Below are 16,871 nucleotides of genomic sequence, written 5' to 3' on the forward strand. Positions count from 1 at the left end.
TATGATCAAGTATAAACTTGTTACTTCTCCATGAGGGTCTGTGTAATCTCCATCCTTTTGTCACAGTCTCCTGTCAGGCTGCAGGCCTGGCTTCAAGCGGGCTTGTGGGCAAGTTAGACAGGTACCCAAAGGTCCTGATGATGAAATCGCAGGGCATCTATATAAGGGAGGTCCAGTCTAGAGGATGGGGTATAACAAAGAACAGTTAGAAACCCAGGAAAGCTTGACTAGGCATTGCTAGGATATGTATTCTGATCTGATGTGATCAGTACGTTTTTAACATAGTCCTTACTTGTGACTGGGGTGGTGGGGGGCAGGAAGCAGGAATAACCTCATCCCTTTTGGGGAGAAGACTGGCAGGAGACGGTAAAAGAAACGAACCAAGGGAGCGGGGTCAGGGAAAGATGCTAGGCTCTGGACACCTGGGTTTACATGCAAGGAAACAGAGGCCAGCACCAGAAGGAAAAAAAAGTCTGCTTAGTGGATAAGCAAGTTGGATGAAGCCCATTCATTTACACACAGTATAGAGCGCAGAATTATTCCAGAGCACAGGAGCTATTGGATTGCAGCACATGTTGCTCCTACATTGGTCAGGAGTAGGGCAAGGCATCAGACCCTGTGGGAGCAAGGTCTCCTGGGAAAACAAGGGAAAGCTAGGGAGTGACTTACAAGACAGAGTGTAATTAAATTCTCAAATAATACAGACAATATGTCTTACAGGAATCAGCAAAGGCACATTGCTCAGAGGACCTTATTGGGGTGATGGTTTCATTGAGAAAGCTGGATAAGAATGTGCGAGTCTTGAAAAATGGATAGGATTTTAATAATATAATGTAACATATGTTACAGCTAAAATATAGTAAATGGTTATTATGTACAAGGTACTAATAAATCTTTATCTTTCTTAATCTTCACAATGGCACTTATTTTACTGATGAGGAAACTGAGGGCCGGAGATGTTAAGTGACTTGTTAAAGATCACAAACCTCCTGAGTAGACAGCTCGGATTCAGGCTAATATTAGAGTGATAACAGAACTGGTTTTGATTAATGTAGCAAATTGCTCTTTTTCATGAATTGGACACAATCCTGCAGGTGGAGAAGAAAATGGGGGCAAAATGAAATAGCAATTTTCAACCTCTTTCTATTCATAAGGAATGACTTTGAGTCGTCCGCTAGGGACCGGAGAGCAGCCTGGTTGGACGCCTGTTCCGTTCATCCTTCCTAGGAATAGAGATGATGTCCAGAGTGGTTATTAAAGGGCTGCGGATTAACTCATTAGGAAATGACCTGTGGAAAATGGCCTTCCTGAGTTCTCTGAAGGCCAGAAATGAAAGAAAATCTGTCATCCAAAATAAAATACCATTTTCTTCTTGTATACTTTAATTTAACTGCTTTTCTGCCACGGATGTTATATGATCAGCCTGCCCATTATGAGATAATTAACCCGATTATAATCCTCAGCACATCATATCAGTTAATCCTGGGAACGATTTTAGTTCGGGGAACACTGAGAATTTATTTCTAACTCAAGCACAGACATTTCTGTTCTTTCCAAAATCCAGTAACCTTTTTAGCACTCTATAATACTATTGGATTCTTACAAATTATATTCATCTGTATGGTAAAAATGGAAATATTCTAGGGTAGAACAGAATATTTAAGCAAAATCTGAAAATAGAGACAAGTATTGAAAAGTTCATTGTAGGTTGATTATTTTCTTCTCATTCCTACGTCTTCTCTTGCTGGGAAGCTTGTGCTGGGGATGACTTTTAACAGTTGCAATTAGATGCTTGGAAATACACAGCTCATTTAAATGCATTAAAGTTCTTACAGACTCAGCATTATTGGTAATACAACACATAATTTTTGTGCTCCCAGGGGTTTGGAACATAAAAGTAAGTTTTCTGTGTAGCTCATTTTCCACAAGAAGAAATCTAGTAAGTGGTCTGGACTAAAAATAACACTTTAAGATGATTCAAAGTAGTGAGAATCACAGAGCAATGGAGGCTTACTGATTAATGAAGAGATTTATGATTTTCTTGAGTAATTAATCTTCCTGCAAAATGGAAATAGGTTCATAATTTATTTCTGACAAAATCCAGTGCACAATCACTGGAAAAATTCAGATCACACAAAAAACTAAAGAGAAAAATAATCCCGCTAGAGATGTCACCACTGCGAAAATTCGGTCTTTACTTTGGTCTTTACTTCACTTCGCACACTTCGGTGCGAAGTGTCCATTTCGCGCTTGGCCTTTGGCCTTTCTTCCTACCTGGAACAGTGGCCTGAGGGCATGAGGTGCAGCAGGCATGTTTGTCCCGAGGCGATGAGGAAGAGGCCACAGGCCAGTGCAGTAACGATGGTGGAGTGGAAAGAGAAAAAACCCAGGTCTTGGATGACATTGGTGAGCCACTGTTAGTCCTGAACTGTGATCCCCAGAGCTCTTGTTGGTGAGCCATAAACCCCACATTATTTACACAACGGCTAGTTGAGTTTCTGCTACTTGCAGACGAAGTCATTCCTAAATGATACCAAATCTCATGTCAGTGTTTCCAAAAGATTGGTTAGTTGTTCTCAAGCAATTTATTGAGAATCCGTACGTGCCCCTAGTTGTCAGTACCTTTTTATCATGTCCTAATTCCTATACACACGTAGCTGCTCCAGATCGTTCTTTTCTCCTCATCCATCTGTTAAGTTCTGTGACACCACCACCCTGTTTTAATGGCTGACCCTGGCACTTCTTCCCTCCACCCTCTCCCACTCCTTACTTTGGTTGGTATGTGCTTGGATTTTTATTTGTTTTATTGCCAAATTACTGTTTTTACTTTAGGCAGCCTTTCTTTCCACAGTATGTACGACTGTGCAGTGTGTTTTGTAACCACAATTACTACAGTTCAGTTGGCACTCCACGTTAGACACTTCCCACTGTCCTCCCTACGACTTACCCATTTACGTGCTATTTTGGATGGTAATTTTTGGAAGGGGTTGGGCAGTATTATTTTTTACAGCAGATTTTTCTGGAAAGGTATACAGGTGACATGGGGCCAGAAACTGACCTGGACTTTTTCTCTTGCTGTGCATTTGCTGTGACCTTGGGGAGAAACTGTCCTGGGCTGTGCCTGACCTCTAGGACACTGCTCTAGCACACCTTCCCCAGGTCTACCCTGTTCCTTGAGCAGGATTGAGGAACTGGACGTATTTTACTCTAAACTGCAGCACTTCATTTCTACGTTTCTAAAATGGCTTTGTTCTCCCAGGAGCCAAGATTTAAAATTTTAGATTTCTAATTTTCCTTTTCCCCTAAATCTCATCCTTGAGAAGCCCCAAGACGGAATGCTGTGATGTTCCTCACAGACAACTTGCACCACTTCTTCCCCCACCAGCGGCCTTTCTGAGCTTCTGCACGATCTTCTCTATTATAGTCTTGGTTTCTTCACCCGCACGTCTCTTGGTTCTGTCCATACCTGTTGGATTAACTTTCCTAAGGAGAGGTATGTCTCCTCGTGCTCAAAGGCCTCGCACTGGACATCTTCCCTTTGTCCCTCCAGTTCCGCTCCCTACCTGCGTCTGCCCTGCTCTGGGCCCCGGGAGGAGGACCTGCATGGGGTCAATGGGCCTCCTTGCCCCGGGCTTTCTGGTTGGCTTCAGCCGGCAGTGGCACCAGCAGGAGTTAGGCTGAGTACGTGTTCCCCCGGCTGTCTCCTTGCTCGGCCATAGGTTGCCTGTCCTCCTCCCCAGAAGGCCTTACCTCAGGTCAGGGGACACTCTCACAGTTACAGCTTCTCTCTGCAGGTTCCAGTAACGTCTCCTTCCACACCCCCTTCAGGTCTAGTGGTGGTGACCTTCCTCACTGTTGCTGGCAGGACATTGTTCACCATCCTTGGGCGATGTCCCTTACTAGCCGACATTTTGTAAATGGTCTCCTCGTGGAGCTCCGTCATTGATCCCGTCTGAATGTGCTATTGGCTTCAGACTCTGACAGATACAGACCTTAAATGCCTTCTGTTACACCTGCGAAAGTGAGTATAGACTCCCGAGCCCCAACCTGAACATCCGCTTTCAGGATCCTCTTCTGCTTCAACCCTGCTTGACCCTTTGCTCCAGTAAAACTGGGTTCATCATAGTTCCCTGAAGAGACCTAAAAAAGTACGTTGTGTTTTCTTTGCTTGGGATCCCCTGTTCTCTAATGTCGTCCTTCAAAGACTTGCCACCCTTTTTTTCACAGTTTATTTCAAATGTCACTTCTTCCATGACACCTTTCACTGACTTCCCATCTTAATGCTTGTGTATTCTCTTGTCTTCCGATGCTTACATTTTCCTTCAGCTTATAGCTATTAATGTACTTGTTGTCCCTCCTGTTTTGTAAGCTCTTCAGGGGCAGGGGATGACCATCATATCCCTCTAGTATTTTCTGCATGGTCAGTGTTCAATAAATATGTAGCAGATCTGGGTAAATCACACTGGTTAAATTTAAGGATTCAGATTATTTTAAGGTAGAGCCAATGGTTCAAATCAGGTAGAATATTTTAAAATTCAGTTACTACATTATGGTAACAGGAGAAAACACAACTTTGGTTGACACGGAGATTAATAACTAAGAAAAGTCAGCAGTATCTTTTTTTATCATTCATTTAAAAAAATATTTATTGAATATCTACCATGTATCAGGTACTTTCCTAAGCCTTACAAAATGCTTCTGTTTATGCCCAGCAAAACGGTATTAATAATTTTTAAAAATTAGTGGAATACTGGGAAAAAATTAGAATTTATGATCAGTTACCCAATTGGTAATTCTATAATTAGATTTTTTAAACAATTTTCATAAAAGTCTGACAATTAAAAAGTTACTAGAAAGTTAACAAAAATATAATAATTTTCTCACTATATATAGTGTGACACCAATTGTAGTGTAGCTGATTTTCTTATGTTCCCAGAAACATACCGTAATTTATAAGAGGACTATCTAGATTTAGATTTGTTTTTGAGAATTAGCAGAGACAGAGGACCCGGCTGTTAGATAAAAAATACCACAGGGAATACACATGATAGCTTTTTAATTTATCATCATTCTTACATTATAAATTGTGGATTCTTTTATTTATCTACTTGATAAACAAAAACTGACTCTTAGGAGACTGAGTATCTTTTCCAGCCAATAAGAGGAGAAAATTGGTAAATTGAGACTATCTAGAGAATTTCACCTCTGTTATACCATCATCCAAAAGTCTTTCTTTTTGGCGTTTTTACTCTGTGATGTTGCATTTTTTTTTTAAGGCAAACTATAATATTGTCCTCTTGAAGAAAGAAAAGGATAGACCAAACAGAATTGTTGCAAGATAAGGATCCTTATTTGGTCACAAAAATATCAAAATGATGAAATGTGTATTAATTATTTACAGAAGAACACAATTATATTTTTCAGGTTCTCATGGTCGTGAACTTGACTGAATTAAATTTCAGGTGTGGGGGATGTAGATGGCCAGAATAACGCGGAGATTCAGGAACAGCATAAACATGGAATTTGTTGTTCACTCTTGCTCACTTTGAGTTTGCAAAGTGTTTTTTTATGTTTTTGGGTCTTGAATTGTGGTTTCAGGCTTGATCTGTGTCCTCCCAAATGTCGCATATATTTCAGCACCACTTTTTGACTGATTGATATAAAAATGAATGATCCACTTTAAGGAAAGTTAATTTTGTGGTCTTCTGGGGCTGATTGTCTCTAACTTAATAAGTTAGTTTTATGGCATGATAAACTTTGTTATTTTTTTCTGCACAAAATGGAAATAACCATGGAATATAAAAATCTAAGGGGATACAAAGCAGTGGATATTCCAGATGAATTCCTATCTCTAAGACTCCGTACTTGAAGAAACCTAGATACCAAAGGTGAGGTCACATTTTCTACCCCCTAAAACAAAACCAAACAACAAAACAGAAAACCAGTTGGAGAAGTTAATCATTTTTCTTTGAAAGAATGATAAAAGTTTAGTATTTGTTTCTTTTTTTCCTTTGGTCTCCCTGGAGGATGTTGCTGAGAGGTCTGTGTTGACTCTGATTCACCTGAGTCTTTGGGAGTGAGGTGAATGGTTAACTCTGGTGAGCAAGGAAGAAATCATTTACATTAGATCCAGACGTTGGGTGCCTGAAACATTATTCGGCTCTAAACCTTGCAATTTCCTCTTCTTTTTAGCTAAGTAATGGTACCAATGTCCACCTGCTTCTGCTATAATGTCTTCGTGAGAGTTCTGTGTTTGTGTTATAAGTTTTATGTTTGCTTAATTTGAGAAATAATTCCCAAATAAGGCATAATATATGATATATTTGATAAATGAATTTAAGGCAGTAGCACTTTCTACTTTAATTGAATCAAGAGTTCAGTTATATTTTTAATGCTTATTTCTCTAACAAAATTTGACAATCTGATTTTTCACATTGTTTGAATATCAAATTCCTATTATGAGATGTGACTTAGTTTATAAGAAGAGGGAGCTTTAATTTTTATTATATGGTGCGTGTTTTTTCTTTAGGACATGCAAGTTAAAGTTGATTTATATTTTTGTCACCACGTCTTTTTTACCATTTTATTTTTTTTTTACTTCAGGAAAAATAAAGCATCTACATTAAATTTATGATATAGTACTCCGCATAGAGTATTGAAATGCTTTATGGATTAAGAATCTGAAGTTCTTAATATCAAATTAAAATTATTTGATTTCTTGGGGCATTTTTAAGTCAGAAGTCTCATTGCCACTGTTGGTAGTGGGCTGATTCTGGAAGGTTCTGGAAGCCCACACACATCATGGTATAATTTGATAATGAACTCAGATATCACATGAAGAAATTGACAAGATTGGAGGAGACGACAAAAAGCAAAGGGCAGTAGTTTTTTGCCTTTGTACAGGAATTGTGTCTTCCCCATGACACTGGACCCCATCGCTGACAAAATTCCACTCGTTTCCCAGCAAGGGTGTGTTCTGGCTATCATATTTGTAACTTTACCTCCAACTGTATGGCATAGATTCCCCACTTCTTCATACCTCATTCCTCACAGTGCTAGTCATCTTTTTAGATGCATTTAGCTTCTTATGGAAGCTGAACTAGTGAGCTCTGATATTAAAATCTCTATAGCTTCTAAAGAAAAAGATAGAATAAATTAATTCCAAGAGCAAAATGTTGCCTTTGCTCGTCCCTGGAGGTCCCAGATTAAAAAGGAAAGTTCTTAGAAATTCCTATTCATTTAAGCTGCCTCAGAGATTTGTCTCAGTGGTTTGTTTCGATGTCTTGCAAAAATGTTTAGAAATCAAAATAAAATAATGTCACAGGGAGAAGGAAAAGAGGAAGATTTCTACAGCCTTCCAAGGAACAATGGAGAAATACTTAACTGCTGAATCAATTTTAAAGAGTCTTGAAATCTTTATAATAGTTTGATGATAAGTGTTGTGTCACTCACAGTGACTTCCCTTTGAAGTAAATCTTGTGAGATAAGATGAGAAGATTGTAAAATGCATTTTAAAGCCTGTTATGCGGAATAGAAGTGATGTCCATTTAATGCAATTGCAAAAGCCACCCTGAGAAAATATTGTGAATTCAATTAGTATTAGCTGAGTACTTATTATATGCACTGTTAGATAGAGGGGGTATTACTTTATCAACCTTCCTCTCACAGCTGCTTGTGGAGAGGAAAGAAACAAGAATACATCCTGGCCTTTGAGTGTGATTATGATGGTACAGGTGATGTACTGTAGGGGCACGTGTTTGAACATGTGTGAAGGAAAGAGTTGGGAGTAACAGGAAAAAAGACTGGAATTATTGGCGGGAATCAGAACATGGACAGCCTTTTGGACACAGAACACTGGACAACAGGTCCTGTGATGGGATGATATTGTAAAGCGTTAATGCATATATCCCCCTCTCCACCGAAACCACTCCTCTTTATACCATGATTCTTCCGTCTGTGCCACTAGAGTTGGGGCCTTTGAGATCTCCATTGCCCCCTGAAAACAGAGAAGACAGTACACATGAACACACGCATAAGACTGTCATGGTTTTTTAAATGAAAGACAGCACCTATCATGGGCATAAAAGAGAGACTCTGAGAGACAGCTAAGCCAGGTTAATGTGGCAGGGAGGTGTTTAAAACCTCTCCCTGGTATAAGAGTTAGTGTTATTGGGGGCCATGCCCAAAGAATGAGAGACACCACGGTGCTGCCTTTTCAAAGCAGTCGTGAGGGCTAAAAGCATCCTGATGATAGGTATTTGATGATGTTCTTTCAGATTTCTTAGAAGCTGTTAAAAGTGCAAGTAAATGAAGAAATTCTCATGTACCTGGTGATGCAGAATCCTCAACTTTTGGTATCTTTAAGGGAATGACTTAAAACTGTGTTTCACATGCCTTCAAGCTACATTGAAACTTGACCTAAGCAGTAAAAAGATGAGCCAATGCCCTGAAATATCTTTAGGTGAAATGTACTCCTTTGGAAGCCAAGGTCTATGAAGACACTCCTACTTGGAAATAAAGTATGCAGCATTATGCCAGTCTTTTTTGACAAGGGAAGGAATTTTCAGTGGTAGTGCTGAACTTCCAGAAGCAGAGGTAGAATGTCACAGTGAGAATGAAGCAGCCCATCAACTGGCTGGAGTCTTTGCTATGGTCTGAATGTCTGTGTCCTCCCAAAATTTGTATGTTGACTTCTCAACACCTAAGTTGACGGTGTTAGGAGGTGGGACCTTTGGGAGGTGATAGGGTCATGAGGGGGAGCCCCCATGAACGGGATCAGTGTCCTTTTAAAAGAGACTCCGGAGAGCTAGCTCGCTCCTTCACCACATGAGGACACAGTGAGAAGACAGCAGTCTCCAACCCAGAAGAGGGCCTTCACCAGAACCCAGGCATGCTGGCCCCTGGTCTTGGACTCCACAGCCTCCACAACTGTAAGAAACAAGTGTTCCTTTATAAGCCACTAAGTCTGTGGCATTCTGTTATAGCAGCCCAAAGGGACTAACACAGTCCTGAGAAATAACGGAATCAGAGCAGAAGAAATAGCAGCAACAGTAGGAAAGCCAGATCCCAATCGAAGTCCAGAATTCTGGTTTGCCTGCTTTAGAAATGTCCCCAACCTCTAAATAGGAAAGTGAATTAGTAGAGAAATATGAGGAACCCATCTCGAAATATCTGCAGACTATTAAAGCAGAATTTTCAGATCCTGGATAGCACATCTTTTGTTTTAGATGTCCACGTTGAACCCAATGACCACTTCACCAATGATGTTCTGACAAAAACTTACAAGATAAAATCTGCGCCAGGTAAGGCAGATCTTTTTTGCTTTGAAGGCCTTGAAATAGTTGACTGTGATGGGTGTAGTATTGATTGGAAACAAGGAAAGAAATTACAGTTCAAACAATCAGAAAAACAGGAACATAGATTCTAGGCACTGTTAAACAGTTACTGAGCAAGTATGGAGTGGTTCATTCTCTTTTTTAAATTAACCTCCTCGGTCTACTGATAACACCTGAAGATGAAGAGTCACCGGATGAAAGTTCAGAATTCACATGAGCATCAGATTTAGAAACTCAGCACTTCTGGAAAATATGGTTCCACGTACTGTATATTACTTTCCTGGAGAAGCCATAGAGGTGATGATAAGTTTGAAGGAGGCGAGGAAGAGGAAGAAGACCTATTAGAAAATGAGAGGAGGAAAATGTTAGATGATGCTGAAGGTGATGCCAATAGTGATTTTTCGTTTGGGTATCTTTCATACATTTCTAGAAAGAAGTCACCCGCCCTGCTGAATGTGTGCAGCAGTAAGAAGCAGGCACTCCTCTGTGGGGCTGGGACATGTAATGGATATGTCAGAACACCAGGCTTACGAGGGGATTCAGTCATTGCTGCAGCAAATTCTTATTGACGATGTTTACAGATAACTTGTTTTCATGTGAATGGTTTTCATTTTAACTTCTTTCTTTCTTGTAAAATTTTGTTTAACTTGTTACTTAAGTGTTATCAGAAACAAGAATAAAGCTCTTACAGCATTTTCTATAGCCTTGGGTACCCAGCATCTGGGCAATCTCTCCAGGCCCTGTACTGATGGAGGACCTAATAGAGACCACATTGGGGTCGGGCCTGGGCTAGGAGAACAGTGTTGGAATGGTCACTAGACAAATAGGGAAGATAATACGATAGTGTAGTTCAATGGCTCTTAGATTCTTGTAACGCTCCAGAAAAAGGATTTATTCTTCCTTTCTTTAGAAGAAATCCACAAATTTTGTTTCCAGAACTAAAATCTGCTTCATGTGAAAATAGCTTCCAATGTGTATTTATGGTAAACATCTTAGGAAAGCCAAGTTGAGTAAAGTCATGTTTTCCTTACATTTTTACATTCCACTTTTTTTTCCCTTTTTTGCTTTTCCAGAGCATGGGTGGGGAAGTGGGCACACTGGCTCTCACGTGTTATCTTGAGAGTTGATCTTCATATGTATTTGAGCCTTGTTTGTAGGTACTTTCACTCATGCTGTTGCTCATTTCCAAGTTTTCTGAAGCTACATTTGTCACTAAAGGTGTAGTAACTTAGTCCAGAAAGAAGTGATAGCTACTAATCATGGCTAGAGGCCTCTGCAGAAAAAACTGCATCTTCTGGCCTATAGCTGTTGAAGGAAGGGAATTGTTTTCATAAGATACAGGCCAAATTTTGCAGTTAAAAATTATATGGCCTGTAAGCAAAAGAGATAGGATTTGTGAGTTTTTTAGTGTTGCGAAGCTTAGAGTGGAAAGTATAAATTTCCAATTTTGTATCATAAATTTAAAGTCTTGTTTATCGGCAATGCTCTCATTTCTTGGCTCCACTATTTTGCTTTGTTTTAAAAGCCCTGGATTCAGTGCAGCCTGTTTCTCGATTGACGTACAGGATGTCAAAGTGTATGACAGCAATATCTGTCAGCAGGGTCAACATCGTGCCCAGACACGTAGAGAATCCTCCAGCCTTGCCTTATAATACACATTGGTAATGTAATACAGTGTTCAATGTGTAGAGAACAGTTAGAATAACTAACAAAAATAAAAACAGACAAGATGCAGGGAATAAACCTTCTGTGGGCTAGAAAAGGGAGAAGAGTTGGGAGGTAACGACAGAGGTGGACAATGCATGAAGGTCTCTGAGAAGGAGCCTTGTGTGTTCTCTAAAGGAGGGGGAATGGACTTCTCACGAAGTATGAGCATCTGTCCTCTCTTATTCCGTGTCTGGAACCACACAAGGAGGCCATCTTACAGTATCCTGGGCTCTCCATGCCACCGTGTCAGGAGAGCCATCAAATAGAGCATCAAGGGCAGAGGGTCTAATGGAGCTCTGGTGTCCCTGGGGTGGCATCGAAGAGCTGTTCATTTTTCCTGTGTCCTTGAGGAGGGCACAGCTGTTAGCTGAGGGAGAGTGACTTGGTGGACCTGAGAAAGTCTTACATTCTTGATGAGGGACACCAAAGAAGAAGGAGGTGTGGGCCATAAGACGAGAGACCACGTGGGCTGCCTCAGTGAATGCCGCTGTGGACCAATGAGTACATCTGCTGGGCACTGAGTGGGACTGGAGTCTCACTAGATGGCAGCAGAGTGTAGGGCCCAGGATATGAAGGGAGAATCAGATATCTTCCCTTCACCCCCAACCCTACTCCCTACGATGACCCTTCTTCAGGAACTTATATGCCATTCCTCTGAGAAAAGCAGAAAATGACAAACTCTAAATTGGTTGAGTTTAACTTGGAATGACTAAGTTTACTCTGAAAGTGGTAAAATTTTGTTTTCTGCTTTCAAATGCAGCAAACAGTGTCACCAACTCCGAGAACAGTGTAAGGTCTAATCCCTTAATAAATCTCTTGTTCTTGTCACTGAGGGCAGCTCTATTTCTCTAATTCAAACCTGTTGTAGAAATTGGTGTTGGACGTGGTCCCAGAGGAGGAAAATTTTAAGGATTGGTATTCTGAGTTGGTTCTGGATGATTTGGAATTGATTCTTGCATGTGCTTAGATTTAAAGGCAGTAACAACTTTTCTTCCACTGGTAAAAAGGACACTTGTTGTTCATGGCATGCAGTGGAAAATCAGTTACTTAAATGATCATCTGTAGACACCTGTAATCCAATCCCTATGCAAGGCCAAAGGTTTAGGGCTGTCATAGATGCCCTGACCCGGACTTGAGTGGGGAACTTGAAATCCTGAGCTCATAATTTTCTTCCCCCAAGTGCTCCAGGTCACTTGGAAGCAACCAAATCATTCCATGATACTCCTTATATTAGAATGGGCAGCCATCCTGGTTTGTCCAGGACAGAGGGGGCTCCTGGAATGCCCAAACTGGAAAAATCCCAGGCAAACCAGGATGAGATTATATTCACTAAAGTGTTCTATGATAGCAATTACTTGACTGCAGAAATTAGTGCCTTCAGGTACTTGGAAGATGCAGGAAGGATGATTTCTACCCCAGTTCCATGCAATTCATCTTTCTGGCCTGTTTAGAAGACAGGCAGATCTTGGAGAATGAAAGTGCGTTACTATAAACTTAGTCTGGTGGTGACTCCAATTGCTGCTGCTTTTCCAGATGAGATTTTGTTGCTGGAAAAAAATCAACACATCCTCCGGCCGTTGGTAATTATCGATCTAGTGAATGCTTTTTCTCTATAGTTGTTAATAAAATTGTTAATAAAAACAATTTGCTTTTAGTGGTACCTTTAGTATCCCACCTCAACTACCTATACCAACTCTCTAGCATTTTTCCATTATCAGGGTGTATCATTCAGAGTTCTTCAGAGAAACAGAACCAATAGGAAATATATATAAATTTATTTATTATGGAGAATTTGCTCACATGGTTATGGAGCCTGAGAAGGCCCATGATCTGATTTTTGAAAGCTGGAGACCCAGGAATGTTGGTGGTATAATTCCAGTCTGGGTCTGAAGGCCTGAGAGCCAGGAAAGCCAATGGTGGAAGGTCCAGTCCAAGGGCAGAAGAAGACTGATGTCCCAGATCAAGCAGGCTGGCACGCAGGAAGCAAAAAAAAAAAAAAAAAAAAAAAAAAAAAATTCCCTTTCCTCTGCCTTTTTGCTCTTTTTTGTTCTTTTTGAAGGCTGTCAATGGATTGGATGAGGCCCATATGCATTGGGGAGGGTAATCTACTTTGCTGAGTCCACCGATTCAAAGGTTAATCTCATCCAGAAACACCCTCACAGATACACTAAAACTAATGTTTAATCTGGGCACTCCTTGGTCCAGTCAAGTTGGCACATAAATTTACCTATCTCACAGGGATTAGCAAATCGTTTCTGTAAAGGGCCAGATGGTCAATATTTTAGGCTTTGTGGGCCACACACAGTCTCTTCTCCTGGACTTGCTCCTCCTCCTCCCTCTTCTTCCTCTTCTTTTCAGCAATTTAGAAATGTGAAAACCATTCTTTGTTCCCAGGCTGTACAAAAACAGACTGAGAGGCCAGATTTGACCCGGGGCTCATAGTTTGTCAACTCTTCTAGCCCACAGGTAAGTGAAGCAGCTAATATAACCACCAATTTAAAGATAACTGGAATCTCAGAGTTTTAACAGCTTGCCAAAGGTCACTCAAAGAGCAAATGTATTATCTTGGATTTTAAAACCATCCTGTAAGATTCTAAACCTTTCAATCTTTCCATTGCACTAATTTGTTTTCAGATTTTATCTTTTATGCTGACAGCTTTATTTTATTATCACTAATGAGGAGAGATCCTAAGTAATAACTAACTTGTTGACCAATTGCTGTTAGAAAGACTATCTTACCATTGATTCCACTAAGACCGAAATCATTGCATTTGACCAACATTTTCCAGTATTGTACTAATTAATTTAACAAATATTCATTGAAGATCTACCACGTGCAAAGCACTGTGCTAGGAGCTGGAGATATGGTGACAAACGTTTTCTCCTGGATCAAATTCTAATCAGGCTCTTCTGAGCTCTTTTCAACTTGGTCTTAACTTTTGGATTTCCACACTGGTCTCTGCATTGTCCAATTTTAGCAAGAACTCTGCTAAATAATTTAACCAAAATACCCTATCCTTGATATCTGACCATCCTCTATACCTCATCAGGTCCCTCATCCTCCATCATCCTCCAGGTGATATCTGATCTCCCTGGTCGCCTTCAGCAAGAACCTTGTTAGGTCAGTTTAGCCAGAGTCTCCCTTACCCCTGACATTTCCTCTTAGTAATGTTCCATTTACCGACCCCCCTCTACCACTGCTCCCCCTTCCTTTGCTGTAAATTCCCACTTACCCGTGATGTATTCAGATTTGAGTCCAATCTCTCTCCCCCGCTACAAAACCTAGTTGTTGTGGTCCTTATTGCTCTCTCAATTGTTCCCCTGAATAAAGTCTGCCTTACTGTTCTTTAACAAGTGTCAGGAATAAATTTTTCTTTAAAAATGACTAGGTATAAGAAAGACTTTCTCCTTGTTCTTTCAGAGATTACTTTCCAGGAAACCAACTTTAAACAAATAATTGAACAATGAAAGGAATGGCCGTTGTGGTGTTTGCTCCAGAGGAGAAGTCAGGTTGCTGTAGAGTGACTAGTAAATTACTGCTATCCCATGCATCAACACTTAGCGTCTGGGGTGGGGAGGGAGGTGCAGTCCATGGAGTGGAGAAGGGAGCTTGGATTAAGGGAGGAAGAGTTTTGGCCGTGTGATTTACTCAAGGTTCTCTTTCCACTACGTATTCCCATCCAGAAGTTCTCAACTGTTTTAATTAAAGTCAAAGCTCCTATAATAAAAGGTCATGTTGGAAACGGTAATTTTAAGATGACGGTTGTACCCTTTAGCTCAGGGATTCTCTAATTGGGTATATGAGCTTATTACAGTGCAGAGCTTACTAATATGCCAGTTGCAAGGCGTCCTTTGAGAGATTCTGAAGGGGCCTAGGAGAATGCAGTTCTACCAAGCACTCCAGGTGACTGAAGTGGGCAGCCCATGATGCACACTTTTGGTAAATATTGCTCAAGACAGAAGGTAAAGGTGTTATATTGGTCTTTGTTCCCTCCGCCCCCAAGAAGGAATGTAACAGCTACCTTTAAGTCCTTATCTTTAAGGAAGTTATATCCACTTCAGACCTTTGTTACAGAACCTTCGTCTTTGTCCTCATAGTCTGATTTGCCTCCAGCTATTGTCCACCTCTCTCCTCACTCCCATCCTGACCCTCTGAGGTGTGCTTGGGTTTTCTTGTAATTGTGTGCTTGCCTTGATTTATGTTGTTTTTTCCTTTTTCAGTCATGACTTTTGTTGAATGCTGGCTGCCCCAAAATATTATCCAAACAACTCATTGAGAAAACAGAGCTGATTTATCCTTACTGTGGTGAGGGAGAGCACTGCATCGACAGCATCTTACCATCTTGGAGGGAGGAGGACAAAGCTGGGACACTTATGAGAGTTTCAACGTCCAGTTTAAGCCTGGACTTTCAATACAGGGGCTGAGTTAGAACTGGGTAAGAATCACAGTGTGATAGTTTAAAATGGGTAGATTTTGAGGTGATGAGTTTAGAGGCTGAGGGTGTAAACTCTCATTTATGATTTCTATTGAAGAGTTTATGGGTCTTTCATGAAGTTCTTGCTATGAACAAAAAAGTTATTTGCAACTTTTATCTTCCTGGGCAAGAGATTCCTGGAATAGTAAGGTTATATTGATGATGACAGTGGAATCATAAAGTCGTGTAAATGTAGATAGGATGATGTGTGGGTGAAGATGGTTTTGGCTCTCACTTCTAAAAAATAAAAATGATTCTAACTTTACGTATTTTTCATTCATTTATTTATAGGTTTGATTTTACTGGTGCAAATGAAAGCATAATTTTTTCTTCCCCAGAAAAGTCTCAAGTTTGTTATATCTCCTGGGTTCTTTTATGCTTGAGAAGGTTTGTGGCTTTTTTAATGTGGAAAGCCTTTTGGTGGGATATAGTGTTCTTAGGGAACACTTTCTTTCCTTCAGAAAGAAATACAAAAAAATATTTTCTAACAGTTTTCCTATGTACATTTGGATATAGAAGTTAGAAATAATTTCTACTAATAAGATCACATCCACTACTTTTTATATTAAAGTTTAAAATTTAAGTTCACATAATTTTAAAGGAAGAAAAAGAAATGGATGAAACTGAAGGAATTACTAAATTTAAGTGAGTATTTCTCCACCAAAAGAGAAATTATTTTGTAAAGAATTCTTCTAACATTAACAATGAAAGGTTATGAAAAAAATTAAGTCTTTGGAGACATTTTTTCCATGATATGTTTTATTTTATATTATCTATTATTGCCCTATTATGATAAATGAGAATAGTTGTACGCTTATGTTTACCCCCTATTTCTTCCTTCCTCCTGCTGATTTTTTAGGTAAGTTATCATTTTCATTTTTTCAAGTATATGACATTTCAATGCTGTTCTGTAACTACAAATCTTGCTGTCAATTGTTTCACCACAACTTATCTAGTTAAGAGTATCTTTATTTTGATTCATCTCTTGGTTGGTTAGATTTCACTGTCAAGTAGATTTTCCGTCCAAAAAAGGTGCATAGATATTGTGTTACTGAGATCTTGCACATGTGAACTTATCTATTACTTTTATTTTTGAAGTATAATTTGGCAGCATATGAACTTCCTGGGTTACGTTTCCTCAATAGTCTGTAGACATTGGGTTTCTTTCCTTTAGAAACTCACTCCATTGTTTTTTAGGACTAAATATCATGGAGATGTCAGGCCAGCTTGATTTTTTTCCTTCTATGTGACTGGTTGTATTAGTTAGGGATCTCCAGAGAAACAGATTCAATAGGAGATTTTCTATCTATCTGTCTATCTCTCTCTCTCTCTATCTCCTGTTGGCTCACAGGAT

General features: G+C 39.9%; 1 pseudogene; it reads left to right on the top strand.

Moving 5' to 3' along the window:
- Positions 1 to 2,328: 2,328 nt before the first annotated feature.
- LOC131405035 (nucleosome assembly protein 1-like 4) lies at positions 2,329 to 9,904 on the top strand (annotated as a pseudogene).
- Positions 9,905 to 16,871: the final 6,967 nt, after the last annotated feature.

Source organism: Diceros bicornis, chromosome 4 (genome assembly GCF_020826845.1).
Source record: "Diceros bicornis minor isolate mBicDic1 chromosome 4, mDicBic1.mat.cur, whole genome shotgun sequence".
Lineage (NCBI taxonomy): Eukaryota > Metazoa > Chordata > Mammalia > Perissodactyla > Rhinocerotidae > Diceros > Diceros bicornis.